Genomic DNA, 16,994 nt, shown 5'->3' with positions numbered 1-16,994 from the left:
TCCACAGAGGCAGAACTTTGCCTACTCAGCAAATCCAGCCAGGGCAGAGGTGTTAAATAACAACCCCAGTGTCGCAATACTCCTGTCCTTGCTCAATTGTCAGCCAACCTTAGACACTTCTGGAGCCTGCTGATGCTTTCCTTGTCAAATTTAGCCTGTCCTAGAACTTGAACAGCACAAGGAGGTGTCCTGTAGGACTCTCAAGAGTCTCATTTCTAACTTTTAAGGGTCACTGGTTGAGTAGCCGTGAGGGATGAGACAGATAACTGGAGATGCCAGTTCCTCTAGTGGCCACTGGAGCTTTCCCACTGGAAGCCCAGAGTGGCCACTAGTCAGCATTGCAGCCTCTGACAGCAAGCACATTGTTTCTGCTATGTGGACAAACGGGTTGGACTAATTACCACATATAATCATCATTATTTATGCTCTACAGACATCAGAGTTTTGTCTTTAAATGAATTTATAGAGGGGGGGGGAAATCACGAAGCTGAATAATCCCTATAATTATATGCTTCAAAATCCTGAATGGAAGAAATTAGGGGACACAAAGGAACTCATAAACTAATTATTCCTTGTTTTGCAGCTAACACATTTCTATGGTAACCACTATGGTCTTCGAAGAAATTAAATGATTTTAAATCAGTTCATTGGAAAAGTCACCCAGTAAAACCACAAAACAAAAATCTCTCAAGTAAGTCTAAAGATGAAGGAAGAAAGCATGTATTCTCCCAGCTGTGGATTACTAGAGCTATGAAACTGTAGATTTATTAAAACCACTAAATAGGTTCTCTCTTACATGCTATGTGGGAGCTTGGTGCATATGAGCATAGGCACACAGGAATATATGAATATGTGGGTATAGAAGAGAGAATTTCACCTCTTGAATGTACCATGTGTCAGTATGGCCAAGTGAATAGAGCACAAGAATGTATAGGTTTTAATAGTTGCATTTTGTGCTTCTTTTTCTTTTTACATTGAAAGCTTCACCTTAGTCCTTACAGAACCTCAGTTTCCCCTACACCACCTTTTTGTTAAATATTTTTTTAAATGTGGAGTGTCCCAACTTTGCCTCTCCCATATGTGAAAAAGTACATTAGGTAGGCAAAAAAGGCATATAATTTTTGTAGACCCACAACATGCAAAAAGCAGTGTAGTATTTAATAAAGACCAAGTTTACGCATTTTTCCTTTTGAAATACAGCAAATTAATCAAAAACATCCACTTAAAACCTAAACCAGCCTGTCACCAGCTTCATATTATTTAAGTTTAGCTCAGGGGGTGCATTGCCAGAGGAATAATTCAATCAGAATGGGCCATGAAGCAGGCAGGCTCTGGCTCTGTGGGAGGTTCAATTCTTCAGGCTGTGCAGAGCTTGTAGCCAAAAAAGTTCATGCACACATGCCTGACTCTTCTTTTGACCACAGCACCAAAAACAGTGGCTTCCCCTATCACATCTGTGGCCTTGCTGGCAGCTACAGATAAAGGAGGTAACTCAACAGGCTCATTTGAAGGGATCCTCAGGGTTCAGTTAGGAGGAAAGTCCCTGATGTTGTAGCTGAGGAGCAGGGTTCAGACTCTTCACAGAAGTCAGAATTCTATTCCTCCCTTTCAGCTCTGCTTGGCACTTCCACTGTCACCTTCTCAGATGTCTGCCTGCCTACAGGGCTGTGACCAAAACAGGAACTTTACTGCAGAAAACTAAATTGAGTGCTGTACACAATCTGCCTCTCTCTGCTTGGATGAGCTGTCACAAATAGAAGAAATACCAGGAAACTTCAGCATCTCAGGCTGCACAGTTCCCTTTTGGATTACTTGTTACAGAACAGCTATCATCAGCTTTACCATTTTTCTGGGATAGTTTTTTGCCCCATCTTTGCAAGGATATAAAGACAAGGCACACATCCAGGCACAGTCCAGCAAGATTCATCCTTGCCTTTGATTAACATAAGATTGTTATTATTCTTAATAATAGCAATAATAGTTCCTATTAAAACATCCTGCTGGCTTTGGAGAACAGGTTTCTGTTTTCCTCAGGTTCTAATTTTAGAAGCTTATGGGGACTATGTAAACATGCGAGCTGGAAACAAACAAAAGAACCATATAGATTATTTGCTGGAAGCTTGGGTTGGGTGGTCAGATCCAAATATCCCACTGTACTGAAATCACTGCCCTGGGCTTCCATAGAAGAGTGCAGTACAGGGGTTTTTTGGGTCTGGGTGGACTACTGCTGAAAAGAGGAGCTTTCCCTTCTGCTTCATTGGGAAAAGGCAAATCTGGAACAGACAAAGATGTACTGAAAGCCATCAACACTGGGCAGATGATATCAGACTGGAGAAAGGCAAAGAGGATGCACACAGCCCTGTCTAGAACTTCATCACAGTAAGAGAAACCTGCTCTCATTTGATGCAAAGCTCCTCAGCTCTCTGTGCCAAGCTGGTTGTGGCCCTGTTCTGCACCTTCTCTGCCAAATAGTTGTGCCTACTGCTGCATTTAGAAAAAAAAATATAGTGACAAAATGTTCATTTTGCATTTGTACTAACAGCTTTCTTCAAAAGATAAAACAGCTTTTCACACACTGAAGTGGATCTCCAAAGTCCAGCTTGTTCACATCTCATTCTTCTTTTTCATTAATCCAGAGGAAAAAGCCCTACATGACAATTTGCATCACACTTCTAACACAGAAGATCTGAAATACCTTCACAAGTTAGAGGTTTTTGCATTTTGATTCTACAAAGCACTTCAGCAGGAGCTTAATTTACTATGGGTAAGTGGTATGTGGCTCCAGTGGGACTATGTATCTGATTAAAGAATAAATGTAATTTCTCTCCAGATCAATGCCATAATTTACTCCTCATTGAGTATCAGATAGATCTTTATAGTCTCTTCAATAAACTTATGCAGGGCAAAACACTAAGTGAGCCAACTTAGGAAACCATGCACACACTACTGGAAATCTATACCCGGATGTATATTAACATTGCTGTTTAAGTATTTAATTTCTATTAAATTTCCTAGTCAAATAAAATCCTTGGTTCTTTCCCAGAACTCTATATACAAAGCTCATAAAAGCAAGCCTCAGCTTGCCCAATGATGTCTTGACAAATTTCAGACATGCACACAGAAAGAAAACAACCCCACCAAAGAAACCAAAAAAAACCAAACAACAAAACCCCAACCAATCAAACAAACAAAACCAACCAAACAAAACCCACTCACTTATCAGCTCAGACCCTTCAACAGGAACAAAGTTTCAAGACCCTGGGAAATAACTTAAGGAATTTAAAAGAATACAAGAATTTTGTAAGCCAGCTATAGCACATAAAATTAGATACTGGGGTTGCTTTTGTTGATAGTTGGTGCTTTGGACACGTGTTCCTTTATCTGCACTTCAGGGACTCTCATTCACTCATCTCTAAAAGTTAACACATCCATCAGAGGAATGATTTAATGGCCTTCACAGCCAACAGTGACCCTACAGGAAGAGTAAATGAGTATGTGTTTTTAGCTGAAGGCAAAGGCATGTTTTGCACACATGATGTCACTCTTGCAACTCAGGAAGAACTAATTGCTTGGCTTGTTGTAAAGTCTCCTGCTCGTTGGGTTCCCTTGCAAATTACAGTTGTCTGGAGAGCTGCAGCATGTCATCAGCACACAACAATGTTGTCTGAAGCGTAATTAATATCTGTCTTTCTTTTCAAGTTCCTTATTTACCCTCTTTCCCCCATGACAAATATGTTAATGACCTCTCCAAAACCCACAAGTTGTCATTTTCAAAGAGCCCCTGTCTTTCTGCCTTGAGCTGAACACTTTAGATTAAATCACGGTGAGCCTGTTCTTGCCCCCATTAAAGCTATTGAGGGTTTTGTCAGTGACTTCAGTGTAAGCAAACTCTCACAGTCTGTAATGGGAGCAGGACCACAGTCCTATTTTGCTTTGCACCTTCAGCTAAAGGGAAAAAAAACAAAACCAACCAACACACCAAACAAACAATAGGCAGGGATTGCCATACCATTTCACAGGATTTGGAGTTGAATTAAGTGTCCAGAGCAACATGAAGATCATCAGATCAGCCAGTCTCATGGGCTGAGAAGTTTGTGTTGGGTTACAGGGTCTTAAAAGGCCACTTGTTCTGCCCTTGGCTTGGATTTTGGAAACAGGTTTTATATTTTTGAGGTTATTTTCAGCAATATTGACTGCTTACCTGGTTCTCTGTTAGTACTTATCTGCAAAGGGTGAAATACTGCCCAGAGTTTAATACCATTGCATATTAAAATAAACATATAGAAGATTTATTCAGAGTCAGCAATAAATGTATTGGTAGTCCAGACCATTACTGGGGAACATTTTGACACCAGCTTATGAAGTACTACTCACACTCATAAAGGGCTTGGATAATTCTGAATATGTGTCCATTTTTTGGTTTGTGACCTTACAAATGAGTCAGGTTTACAAATAATAAATGCATTTACACTAAGACCAGAAACAGGATCTTCTGTATTCAATTATCCACATCTGTATTCTACCTTTTTTTTCATTTACAAAATCCCCTTACTAAATCATCTGCCATACAGCCGAAAACTCTGTACCACACAAAAAAATTCCTATTTCCACTACTACTTAGCTATTAGTTTCAGGTGTGAATAAAGCATTTCCCTTTCCAATAGTTAAACACATGGCAAATCCCCAAGCTGCATTTATCAAGTTTTCACATGTTTCTATCCCTCCTCAGTTAGCAAGGTAGAACTTCTGGAATTCTTAACATATTACTAATATGAATGCACTGCAGGTAGAAACTACAAGATACGTTATAAATTTCTTTTCTTCTTCTTCTTCTTCTTCATCTCCTTCTTCTTCTTCATCTTCTTCTTCTTCTTCTTCTTCTTCAATGGAGCTGAAAAATAGCCCTCCTTTTTCTATTCCAAGACATGTGCTATAACCAGATTTCAGCTGAAGTGCCCCTCTTCTATTGATCTAGAACTTTGCAGACCCTATGAGGATCACAACTGGAAGCAGATATTCATCTCTAATTCCAGCTCTGCCTCAGTGGTGATGCATTTGAGAATGAATACTGTCCCCAAAGGACTGTGCACTGCTGTGGTCTCAGCTAAGGAGGGGCAAATTTTATCTTGACTGAGGTAGAGCAGCATGAAGCAAGCACAGTACATAAACATTGCTGAATGACAGGCAAAATCCGTTTCAGCAGAATGATTATTTTAAATGACCTATATTGATTCTCATTCCATCGTGATTTAATGTTTCTTCAGCATTATGTAAAAACCCTCCTACATTCATCATTTAATAACTATAACCCCCACTGCATTTAAAAGCATGCATACATTTATAAAGTCTGCCAGACAAGCCCAGTGGATTTTAATGATCTTCTCTCCTAGCAATAAGTGGAGAGCTCATAGAATAGGGGCTGTGATTCAGGATTCTTGGGTTCTGGTCTTCATTTTGCAATACCATGGCTGCCAAACTACGCTTGACACCTCTGTGCCTCAGCTTGCCTGGTTCATAAATGGGCCCAGCAACACCTGTCACAGGCTGTTAAAAGGTTGACTTAATTGCTGCTCATAAATCATATTGAGAGCCTTGAAAAAGAGAAATATATATATATGCAAAGCAGGTGAGATGTTGCAATAGAATTGCATTGCTTTCAGATACACTGTTTAAAATTAAATTCTTGGAGATTCATACCACTAGTATCACTTTACAACCCATTAGCATTAAAGATTGCTTCCAGAACATTCAAAATCTGCCTACAATGTTTGTGCAATTCAAGACATTACTATGACACTCACAGGGGAAAACACTGGAATAGGGAAAATTTTCCCTATCCATGTCCTATTGGAAGTGGAGTGAGTTCTGCATTTGTTTCGAGGGCCACGGGACCCAAATCTATTCACCATTTCTAATCAGCCTGCAAAAGCAGCACTGCCACTTTATAAGATACAAATCCTACATTTAATAGCTCTGTTACAAACAAATGCTTCCCCTCCCTCCTCTTAACAAGCACTTGGGTGGGTGAAAGATTTAGAATTAGGCACCTTCACTTTGGGAAGTGCTCTGAGATCTGCCAAGTACAAAGTAGACTGTTAAGATTACCACTTTCACTTTGATTTCTTTTCCCCCCTCTCTCCATGAATTACTTGCTATCAAATCCAGCTGCTTTGAGGACAAGAAGCAGATCAGGAGGTTAGGAATGAACACTGTGTCTTTCAGGGTGTCATCCACAGAAATGGAGCTTGCAGCAGTAGAAACAGGATGAAATAGTAGAAACATAGAAGAAAGCTATGAAATTTGGATTAGATGAGAAAATCGCTATTCAGACTTCAATGATTTTAAATTCTTCCTACTAGAAAGACAAGGGAATATTACAAACTTACAGTCCATGCCCAGAACACTGCAGAATCCAGTAAAGCTGTCTTTTCTTGGGCTTTTGGCTCAATTTCAGCTCTAAGATAGAGCCTAAGTAGATAATTTCTGTGCCTTTTCCGTGTTGCAGTGAAGTGACACAGAAAGCAATAAAGATGGAGGGATGGAGGTGCCTACAGCAATGTGACTCCATTCCTACACCTCTCTCCCACTGCTCCTGTGGGTTGAACACTCCCTGTGCCCCAGGCCACGTGCATGACCACAAGTGGACCTTCGGAGGAGAGAGGACTTGAATCCCTGCTAGCTGTTCCATTCTGGTATGATTTCCAACCACACAACTGTGACAAAACCCCAGACAATGAGACTCATCCCTCAGCCCTGCCCAGGGTACCAGGGATCACCAGCTCCATTCCCAGTGCAGCCCTGTCCAGCAGGAATGTGATAGATTAGTCTTTTCTTTAACCCTTTCAAACTGAACTATTTCTGGTTCATGCACTGGCTGTGCCTGCTCAGGGTAACCTGAGGTTTGCTGTGGTGTCCCTGCCCATATCTGGGGGTTGGAACAAAGTGATCTTTGATAGTCCATTCCTACCCAAACCATTCCCCTTGAACCTTAGATGTCAAAAGTTATGTGAAGGCCTCTTAACATTTAACAGCTCAACATTTTAGTAGCCACTTACCACCAAATTAACAAATCAAGCCACAAGAATTCATTGTAATTTATTTCATGCTTGAAATCAAAAGGAGAAGCAGTTACCTGGATTACCCAAATCTGAAGCAACCAGATTTTACAAGGGGTCTGGATGCTGAACAGAGCCATCAGTAGGCAGGAGATCGTAAATAGGGAAACAGGTAATATAAATAATCAATGACTGGAGAATTCAGCCCCCATTTGGGGGCAGAACACTGAAACTATAATTGCTCCTGCAACTGATGAATGAAAACAATTACTCATTTTATTTAGGCAGTTGTTAGTCCTGCCAACACAAGTTTACGAAAGCCATTAGTCAGACTGCTCGTAAAATGAAATAATAGAGAGATTTGATTTTAAAAAATCATGAAATTATAAAAGAGCCCCAAAATGGATAAAGATGTTCAGGCATTCTTTTCCTAACTGGTTCAGACAACAGGAATATTTTTTCCAGGTTTTCTTTGTACTAATGAAAACCAGAACTATTACTATGATTTTCCTAATGAGATAAAGAGCAAGCCACGAATTGGGATTGGAGGAATTAGGACTTTATAGCTTCTCATATGGATAGGGATAAAATTTAGGAATCTGGAGCAGTGCAGGCCTGGGCAGAGGCTGCTGGGACCAAGGCTCAGCACCTGCCAGGGCATGGCCACACAGATGTTCAATGGCTGGCTGTAGAAGGAGGCCAACATGAGCACAGAGGGGCAGGAGGAGGGGGAATGGCTGGCTCAGCTTCCCCTGCAGCAGGATGGAGGGGCATGGCTGGCTCAGCTCATCCTGCAGCAGGATGGAGGGGCATGGCTGGCTCAGTTCATCCTGCAGCAGGATGGAGGGGCATGGCTGGCTCAGTTCATCCTGCAGCAGGATGGAGGGGCATGGCTGGCTCAGCTCATCCTGCAGCAGGATGGAGGGGCATGGCTGGCTCAGTTCATCCTGCAGCAGGATGGAGGGGCATGGCTGGCTCAGTTCATCCTGCAGCAGGATGGAGGGGCATGGCTGGCTCAGCTCCTGCAGCAGGATGGAGGGGCATGGCTGGCTCAGCTCATCCTGCAGCAGGATGGAGGGGCATGGCTGGCTCAGCTCCTGCAGCAGGATGGAGGGGCATGGCTGGCTCAGTTCCTGCAGCAGGATGGAGGGGCATGGCTGGCTCAGCTTCCCCTGCAGCAGGATGGAGGGGCATGGCTGGCTCAGCTCATCCTGCAGCAGGATGGAGGGGCATGGCTGGCTCAGTTCCTGCAGCAGGATGGAGGGGCATGGCTGGCTCAGTTCATCCTGCAGCAGGATGGAGGGGCATGGCTGGCTCAGTTCATCCTGCAGCAGGATGGAGGGGCATGGCTGGCTCAGCTCATCCTGCAGCAGGATGGAGGGGCATGGCTGGCTCAGCTCATCCTGCAGCAGGATGGAGGGGCATGGCTGGCTCAGCTCCTGCAGCAGGATGGAGGGGCATGGCTGGCTCAGCTCCCCCTGCAGCAGGATGGAGGGGCATGGCTGGCTCAGCTCCTGCAGCAGGATGGAGGGGCATGGCTGGCTCAGTTCCTGCAGCAGGATGGAGGGGCATGGCTGGCTCAGCTCTCCTGCAGCAGGATGGAGGGGCATGGCTGGCTCAGTTCCTGCAGCAGGATGGAGGGGCATGGCTGGCTCAGTTCATCCTGCAGCAGGATGGAGGGGCATGGCTGGCTCAGCTCCCCCTGCAGCAGGATGGAGGGGCATGGCTGGCTCAGCTCTCCTGCAGCAGGATGGAGGGGCATGGCTGGCTCAGCTCATCCTGCAGCAGGATGGAGGGGCATGGCTGGCTCAGCTCATCCTGCAGCAGGATGGAGGGGCATGGCTGGCTCAGTTCATCCTGCAGCAGGATGGAGGGGCATGGCTGGCTCAGCTCCTGCAGCAGGATGGAGGGGCATGGCTGGCTCAGTTCCTGCAGCAGGATGGAGGGGCATGGCTGCCCCTGAGCCTCCTCCTCTGCAGCACTGCAGGGACAGCTGGCTCCTCAGCCAGGGCCCATGGTCCTGCCAGCCCCACAGCACCAAAACCAGCGAGAAACACTTTGATTCTGGGCATTTAACCAGCCCAGGCCCTGGCAGGAGTCTCCTCAGCCACTAAGACAAAGGCTGCCTGCAAAGAGCAAACAGATATTTTATGCCCCAAACACTCAGTGCCTGAGGGGAAGAGGGGCAAGAGAGGGTCAGCAGGGCAAGACATGCAGGGGAATGGGACAGGACACCTTGTACAGACCTCAGGAAGGTTCACACTGAGCTCAGGAGATCCTGTGGCATTAGTGGATAAACTCATCTTTCCCTTGCTTTACAGTGGTGTGATCCAGTATCAGAATTGATAGAGAGGCTAAGAAACTTTTAATTTCTCTCTAACTTTGTACATGCAACATCTAAGCTTCATTTTTCTAGTATGTGAAATGAAAAAACTTATTCCACTGCAAAGTACCTTAAGAGCAGTGGATATGAAGATCTTCATGGATTTGCAATCAAGGGAAAAACCCAAGACAGACTAAATCCTTATGTACCACCTTGGCATGTGGAGAAGATCAAGTAGTTCATTTATAAGAGGGGCAAAAATGGGATCCAGTTGTTCATTCAGCAATTAAATTGCTGCTGAGGAAGAGACATTTCTCCAAAGCCATTAAAAATTACAACATGCATAGAGTTTGAGTTCAGCATAATATGGGGTGTCCCAGGTGCCCTTGACCCTCATGCACATATTCTTTTTGTACTCCTGTTCAATGCACCTCAAACCCTCATAACCTAGATATTTTTAATTCTTTCTAAGGAAAAGTTACAGTTAAAGAGAGATTAATAGCATGAAAAGTTTAATGTGGTTAATGATCATAAAGAGAAGTCTTCTACAGAGTCTAAAAAAGACTAATTAATAAGTAAAAGCATCTCAAGATTCTTTGCTTCAGCTAGGCTATCTCAGATATCACAACAAATACCTTTAAGAAAGATGCTTCATATTATTCCGCCATTTCTAAATGGTGGGTACTGCTCAAAAATATCACTCCGTAAGTTATTTCTCTGGCTGGATTTCCATATGTCATATGGTTAGTCATAGAAAGGAGTTTTTCTGCCATCCTTCTGTTTGAGTAAGTCCCTGTGAATCTCTTTTGTCTGCTTGGATTGCCAGAAAGAAGCACTGAATCTCCTCAGAAGTGTTTTAATTGGCTCTGTGGGAACATGCTCTCATCACTCCCCTTCATTCTCTAACATATCTTTCCAAAATCATAATGCCTATTTCTCTAATTACTTTATTTGGCAGCCTGAAAATAAGGGTAATTACAGTGTTCTCTATTAGCTTGTAAGGAGGACAGAGGACTAGATAGTTTAGAGGAAGGAAAAATCAGACCAGTAGGTCCTGGTTATACTCAAATGGGAATTTCCAGAGGAAATGTGTGGTTACCCATGAAGGACTTCAAGAACAATTTTCCTTTAAGCCAATAGTGAACCAATGCAAGACAACAGAAGCTCAGTGACAATGCCACATTCCCAAAGGAGATGCTGAAGAAATGTCATTACCACATTTCATGTTCATTAAAGATTTGATGTCAAATGAAAGGTGTTAACCTTGGAAACCTGGCCAGACTCCAACATAGATAATTGCATTCTGCCTCCCTGAGCAGTTCTCTGCAGAGTTCCAGCTGGACATTTCAGCCCTTGAACCATCACATAGCCTTGCTGTGAGTGGCTCAAGAAAAGCACTGTGCAACTCAACAATATTCTGTGTCAACAACTTGTATTATGGAGATGCAGAACTTAGAGTGGTAGCCAGTCATGCCACAGAAAAGTTATTCGGGTTACTGGGCATCACTGCAGCCCTTTTCCAGCCAAGCATCCCTAGAAATGCCATGAAACCTACAGTGGGACAGACCTTCTGAAAAGGAAGAAATATTGTACCTTCACTCACAGTGTCTTGCTTTGGAAGAAGCTCATAGAGACAGGGGAGGGTTGCTGTTCTACTGGAATTGTTCAAGTTTGCATGGTGTCACTGTTTCTCATGGAAGCAGTCCTGCTTGGATCTGTGAGTTGTGGAAAATTTTGCAGTCCTGTAACACCACTACCAACTGTGAACACAGCACTTGCAGCCTGGCTGCTGGATGCACATTAAGTGCTGCAGCACTGAGACCTGCTCTGCAAGCAGAGCATTTACAATTCCAGACACACTTACAGGGAGGATTCCCTAGAGGCAGATCTGCATGGCTGGGCAGATGCTCCTTCCTCCTGTGTCCCTGGGTACACATTCTGGCCCTGTCTCCATTCCAGGAGGGATGTGTACGTGTATGGACAGCCACCCCACACACACTGATTTCATTTGCCAGGGTGTCAGGGCATGCCTGGGGATGGGAGCTGGGCTGCACCCCCAAGGAGTGCCCAGTGGGTTTTTTGTGGAACCAGGGCAGTACTGAGCTGCAGCCACTGAAACCACTATCTGCTTTCAGAGGGAAAGCAAAAAGCAGCACTGAGAGTATTTTGCATGAGCTTCCCAAGGGTTGATGAGTTTGTTATTATTTTATGCATCTTTTCCTTACAAAAGGGAATCATATTTTAGCTCAAGCAAACAGGATTCCTGCGAGTTCCATACTGAAAAATATCATCTACATGCAAAAAACCCAATGCAGAGACTCACTGAAGTCTGTCACAAGCTGATTTAAATGCAAGGGACTTCAAGGACTGCACTCTCAAACGTATCACAGGAAATTATTGTAAAAGGAAAATTATTGACCATCCTACAAATGCAGGAGTAGACAGAAATGCATCCTTATTTATGCAAAAACCCCTAAGCCCATCTGATCTCATATTGATGGCCATTCTATCTTAGATTCATTTTGTAAGGCCTTTAATAAAACTGTGCAATAACCAGAGCTAGGGATGACAGCCTATGTTAAGTTCCTGACACTGCAAAGAGCAACGTGGATGATATTCAGAAATTTTCCCAGTGCTCAACACTGCTTATCAAATTCCCTTCAAGCATTCATCACACCCATGCAAATAATTTATTCTTCCCCTCAAAAGCTTTGTGTTTGATCACAATGACAACTTACTGCTTCTGTTCTGCATCACATACATTATGGAGCTGCACAACCCAGAGCAAGAGCTAAATCACATTGAGGGAAGTGTTGAGGTGACTGTCCATTCGTGCAGTCCTTGCACACAATTAGGTCTCATGAGCTCACAAAGATTTAGTTATGTCAACAAGGCTTGCAGAACCAAGACCACACTGTTGAAAAAATGAGTTGTTAATCCTGAAAAGGATTAACACATTAGGAGATAAGAAAATGCCTAGCTCAAGATTATTGTTATAAGTACTTTGATTATAAACTACATTTTTATCATTTAGGAGTCACTTGTCCTGCACATACACATGCACTAATAATTTGTCTATTTAATCTCTGTGAAACCACAAACAGGTTTTAGAATCTGCTGATCAGGGTAAGAAGTCTGTCAGAATAGCTTTAGCAAATAAAAGAAATGCAAAATACCGAAACATACCTAGAGGACAGAGTCTCCTGACTGAGTAGGGTTGTAGGCTGAGACCCAAAGAGCTGGTAATTTGGGATGGAATAGCTTTTACAAATCAGTCAGCACAGAAAGCCAACATCACACAAGTTACACATTTACCAGGCAGTGTTTGACAGCAAGAAACAAGCTCCAGCACAGAAAATTTCTGTGTATTTTAAGCCTCCATCCCAAACTGACTCCTCATATAATTCATCTGCAGGCTGTAATTTACTAAATCCATCTGTTGTTCCTACAGCTTGTTTTCTGGAAATTTTGCATTTCAAGGGTCTGCTTGTTAGAGAAGGTCAAAGAGTAATGCAGGCCCTTTCATTTTAAGTGACTTGAAAGAAAAGGAAAGGAAATTTATATTTAGAAATAGCAATGATTAACTAGGGGAAATATATTACAGTATTAAAATAAACTACATAGAATGGCTCTTACTTCCAATTAGGCTGACTTTATTTCATGAAAAATATTTATATACAAATATAAAAAGCTGGGGAATGCTAACCTATACTAAGATGAAAGCATTTCATTACATAATTCATGTTTAGCCATTAAAATGGGGAATCACATTTTTACATACTTTTCCTTTTTGTCTTTCTAAAGTCTCTGCTTCTGTGCTTTCTTCTCTAATCACCAAAATTTTCACAGCTTCTCCTTGTTAGCAAAGTGCCTATGGCAACTGCACACCTTCCCCATCTCCATAGCCTTCAGAGAGGCACCATCTGATGCTACTGCATCATTCTGGATCAGAACAGGTTCACCACAGAATTAATGAAATAAACTCACATACAGTTTAAAATTGAAGGTCTCAAGAGCTAAAGTCTGGACCAGGGTCCACCAAGATACACCCTGTATTCCTGTATTGGACAATATAAAGAACACCAAAGCTGTTTTAAAAACACAGAGGAGGGCTGTGGGTATTTCCTGAGCACACCCCATTGACTGTGAAGTGCTGGTGGTGCAGTTCAGAGCCATGCAAGCCAGCTCCAGCCACCTCAAGAGCCCCAGGGAGTGTGTCCAGCCCCTGGGGACAACACCCAAGCTTGTTTAAACCACTGAGTTCACTCACCCCTGGTGCTATAGCCATCATCAGAGGGATCAGACAGCCCTGAGACCCCTTTCTAAATACTGTGCAGCTGATGCTGTAGGTGCCAGGTGTTCACTTCCACCTGATGAGCCAGAAGTGCAGCTCAGATGTGCTTCAGGGCATGGAGGGACCATGATCACAGCCTTAAAGGGGGCAATGACTAACACCATACCAAAGTCTCCCAGGACCCTTCCTGGCATGAGTAGTAGGCTAAGTATCCCAAGCTCAGGTGTGCTAACGTCATGTGAGAACACTGCTTCAATCCTGACTCAGAAGAACCCATGTCACCTACTGAGTCACCAAAACCACCCCTTGCAGCATGGGTTTCCTTGCAGTCCCCTTTGTAAGCACTGCTTAGAGCTGACCCTGTTTTGCCTACATATAGGTTTGACACGATGGGAGTCAGAAGTCGTACGATGCAATGAGATGCAGTTTGTTTGTTTTCTCAGGGGCTCTCCCTCCTTCCAACAGCAGCCCCACCAAAAGGCCTTTGTCTAAGGAGTAGAATAAGGAGTATAACACAGTGTTTGCATTTACTTATGGCAGAGCTACACTAGCAGTTCCTCTCAAGCCTCTGAAGTCAGCTCCAGTACAGTTACTTGGCATAAGTTCATCTAAACTAAATGGGCTGACTTGGTTCAAATGTGTTGCACAACCAAATGATAAAATTTGGGGGGAGGGAGGGAATGACTAGTGATGACACATGTATTTAACACTGCATGTCTCCCCTTTCCAGATTAGGAGGAGCTGGCAAGCTTCAGTCTGTACACATGCCAGCAGCGGATGTCGGCACATATACAACACTTCTCAGAACAACATACTGTTGAAACATGCAGTTCAACTCCAAGGTACCCCTTCTGTTCAGTTAGCCCAAAAGAGCTATTAGAATTGTCTTGCTTAATATGGTAGGATTTGTAGCACAGCTTTTAGTGCTGCTTTAATTTGATTTCTTTATAGCCCCTTTGGAAGGGCTGAGAGGTTGGTAGGAGCAGCCCTACTGTGCTTTGCTCAAGGTCCTTCACATTAATTTGAGCTGGGGAAGTGATGAACCTGTTGGCAAAAGGGAAATATCAAGGATAGAGGGGATGTCATAAATGATACAGGAATATAATCCTTTCTTTCTCTTTCACATGTCCTCATTTTCCTTTCATTTTTCAGTCTCAATTACAAAAAAGCACGATGCTGACAAGTTCACCCTGGTTCATTGTCAGTGTGCCTTGAGAAAGTCATCAATAAAGATCTGAAGGAAATAATGTCTGCAAAATAAATATATATATATATATATATTCCAAATCAGAAATTAAGTGTTCTGCATTCATTAAGAGAAAGCTCTGCCTTGATGACTTCAGATTTTTAAAAAAAAAAGTTCAGTTTTTTCCTCCTTTTTCTTTCAATAATTTTGGTGTGAACATTTATAATTTCAGTATCCCCCTAATTCCATATTCTTTTTCCTGCTTCATTTCCTCCTTCATATCTTCAATTATTTTATTCTTTGTCACAATCACTAACAATCATTAACAAAACCCAAAACAAACAGTGCAGGAAAAAACTCATCTTTTGGTGTGGGTCTGAAGTGATGCTGGATGTATCAGAAGAGGTCGATACACCCCATGTCACATGGGTTGATTTTAGACATTGAAATAATTTTCCTTTAGTTTCTAATCTGGACACTCTATCCCACCACCATTATCCTGACAATTTCCTTTTATTCTCATTTCCAACAGCTGCTTCCATTTAACTCCCCTTCCATTTAACTTTCTTTCTGCATGGCTCTGGCACTGGGGGGGAGAGTTGGTCAGACTGCAAAGACTCAGGGGGGCTTCCAGCCATGGGACTCAAACTGGTGTTGGGTGTTCATGTCAGGAAGGAGCTGCCAAAGCCTCCAGCTCCATCCTGCAGAAGTTTGTTGTGCTGGTGTGGGGATCAGAGTGCAGCCAACCCTTTCCCCTTTGCTCAGAAGCACCAGTCCCTGCAGGCACCTCTTGGTGAAGCAAACCTCTGGTTTGGGTCTTGTTCCTTTTACTGCCCTCTCAAGCATCCAGAGAGAGCAGTTTTCCATTCAGATGCCCCAGGTCACCACAATAAAAAACAGTTTCACTGTCTGCCACTCACTTCAGCAGTTCATTGCTGCCATCCAGCCCCATTGCCAGCAATTATTCTCATTCTGATCCAATAATCCAGATTTTTCCAAATAATTCCTAAAATTTCAAAGTGAATCATAGAAACATGGAATCATTAAGGTTGGAAAATGCTTCCAAGATCATCAAGAACAACTTTCAACTGAATACTTCCATGCACACTAAATCATACTCCAAAGTGTCCCATTAACTTGGTTTTTGAACAGGAGGTGCCAGGAATGGTGACTCCACCACTCCCATCCACTAACTCCTTTAACACCAGAGCTGTCCTTTAGAAATGAGCTCATCCAGCCAAAAGCAAGCTGGGAAGTGCCTATGTGGGAAATGACACTGCTCTGTCTGATGGAACACCTTTGGTGGGAGATACACAAAAGAGGAAGCAGTTGGAAGATGGTCTGGATCACCACCTCTTAACCAGGCTCAGTTGCAGCCTGGACAGCATGTCTGAGCAGAGCCTGAGCTAAAAGAACAATATTTGGATTCCTCCTGTACTTTGTCCCATACAATGTTCAAACAGGAATCCCAGGACAAAGTGTACTTTGTGTGAATTGCAGCAAATGTGCAGCAAGAGGCTACTTCCAATGGCTTGTAAGGATTTTCTTAAAATGAAAAGGACACTTTAAGAGGAAAAAAGCAGCCCTGTACCTTGGTTTAGTAAAAAAATCAAGTTTTATAGACCCAAAAATCAACATACTTTTCCCTGTAGTTTACATAAAAATTGTTGTGGAAAAAATGAGTGTGATTCTGCAAATCCATCTTCATGGATCCTTTTAATTTAGAGGCATGAGTCATTGAAGCAGGGACTCCTTGGATGATTGTGTGACCACAGGATGCAGCCCTGGAAAAGTGTTTTTGTAAACAAATAAACATGTTCCTTCCTGTTTGAAACTCAGATCTTTCAGCATTGGGCAAGAGCCTGAGAACCTGACAGTGAGAGTAATAAGAAATATTAAATGCAATGCTAGTTGCTTGGTCCAGTTCCAACAGCAAGAGGTGAACAAAACACACAGGATAAAAAATAGATTAGTCTTTTGAAATACTTTAATAATCTGAAGTGTTACCAGTATCAAGAACAAAGAAAAGTCTTGTTAAGTGAAAATTGCCAGAAGAGACGGTCTTACAATCTGACAAAATCTGAACAGAGGGTAAAAAAACAAAAATTGGGAGAGTTGATGATAACTAGTGCCATG

General features: G+C 42.9%; 1 protein-coding gene across 1 annotated transcript in view; it reads right to left on the bottom strand.

Moving 5' to 3' along the window:
- VDAC1 (voltage dependent anion channel 1) overlaps positions 1–12,678 on the bottom strand; it is a 71,428-nt gene extending 58,750 nt beyond the window's left edge. Inside the window, exon 1 of the mRNA XM_056501997.1 lies at positions 12,565–12,678. The gene's annotated coding sequence lies outside the window, so the exon portion shown is untranslated. The remainder of the gene's footprint in view (positions 1–12,564) is intronic.
- Positions 12,679–16,994: the final 4,316 nt, after the last annotated feature.

The sequence above is a fragment of the Oenanthe melanoleuca genome, chromosome 13 (assembly GCF_029582105.1).
Source record: "Oenanthe melanoleuca isolate GR-GAL-2019-014 chromosome 13, OMel1.0, whole genome shotgun sequence".
NCBI lineage: Eukaryota > Metazoa > Chordata > Aves > Passeriformes > Muscicapidae > Oenanthe > Oenanthe melanoleuca.
The sequence above is the reverse complement of the archived record's forward strand: the minus strand, read 5'-3'. Positions and strand labels throughout refer to the sequence as shown.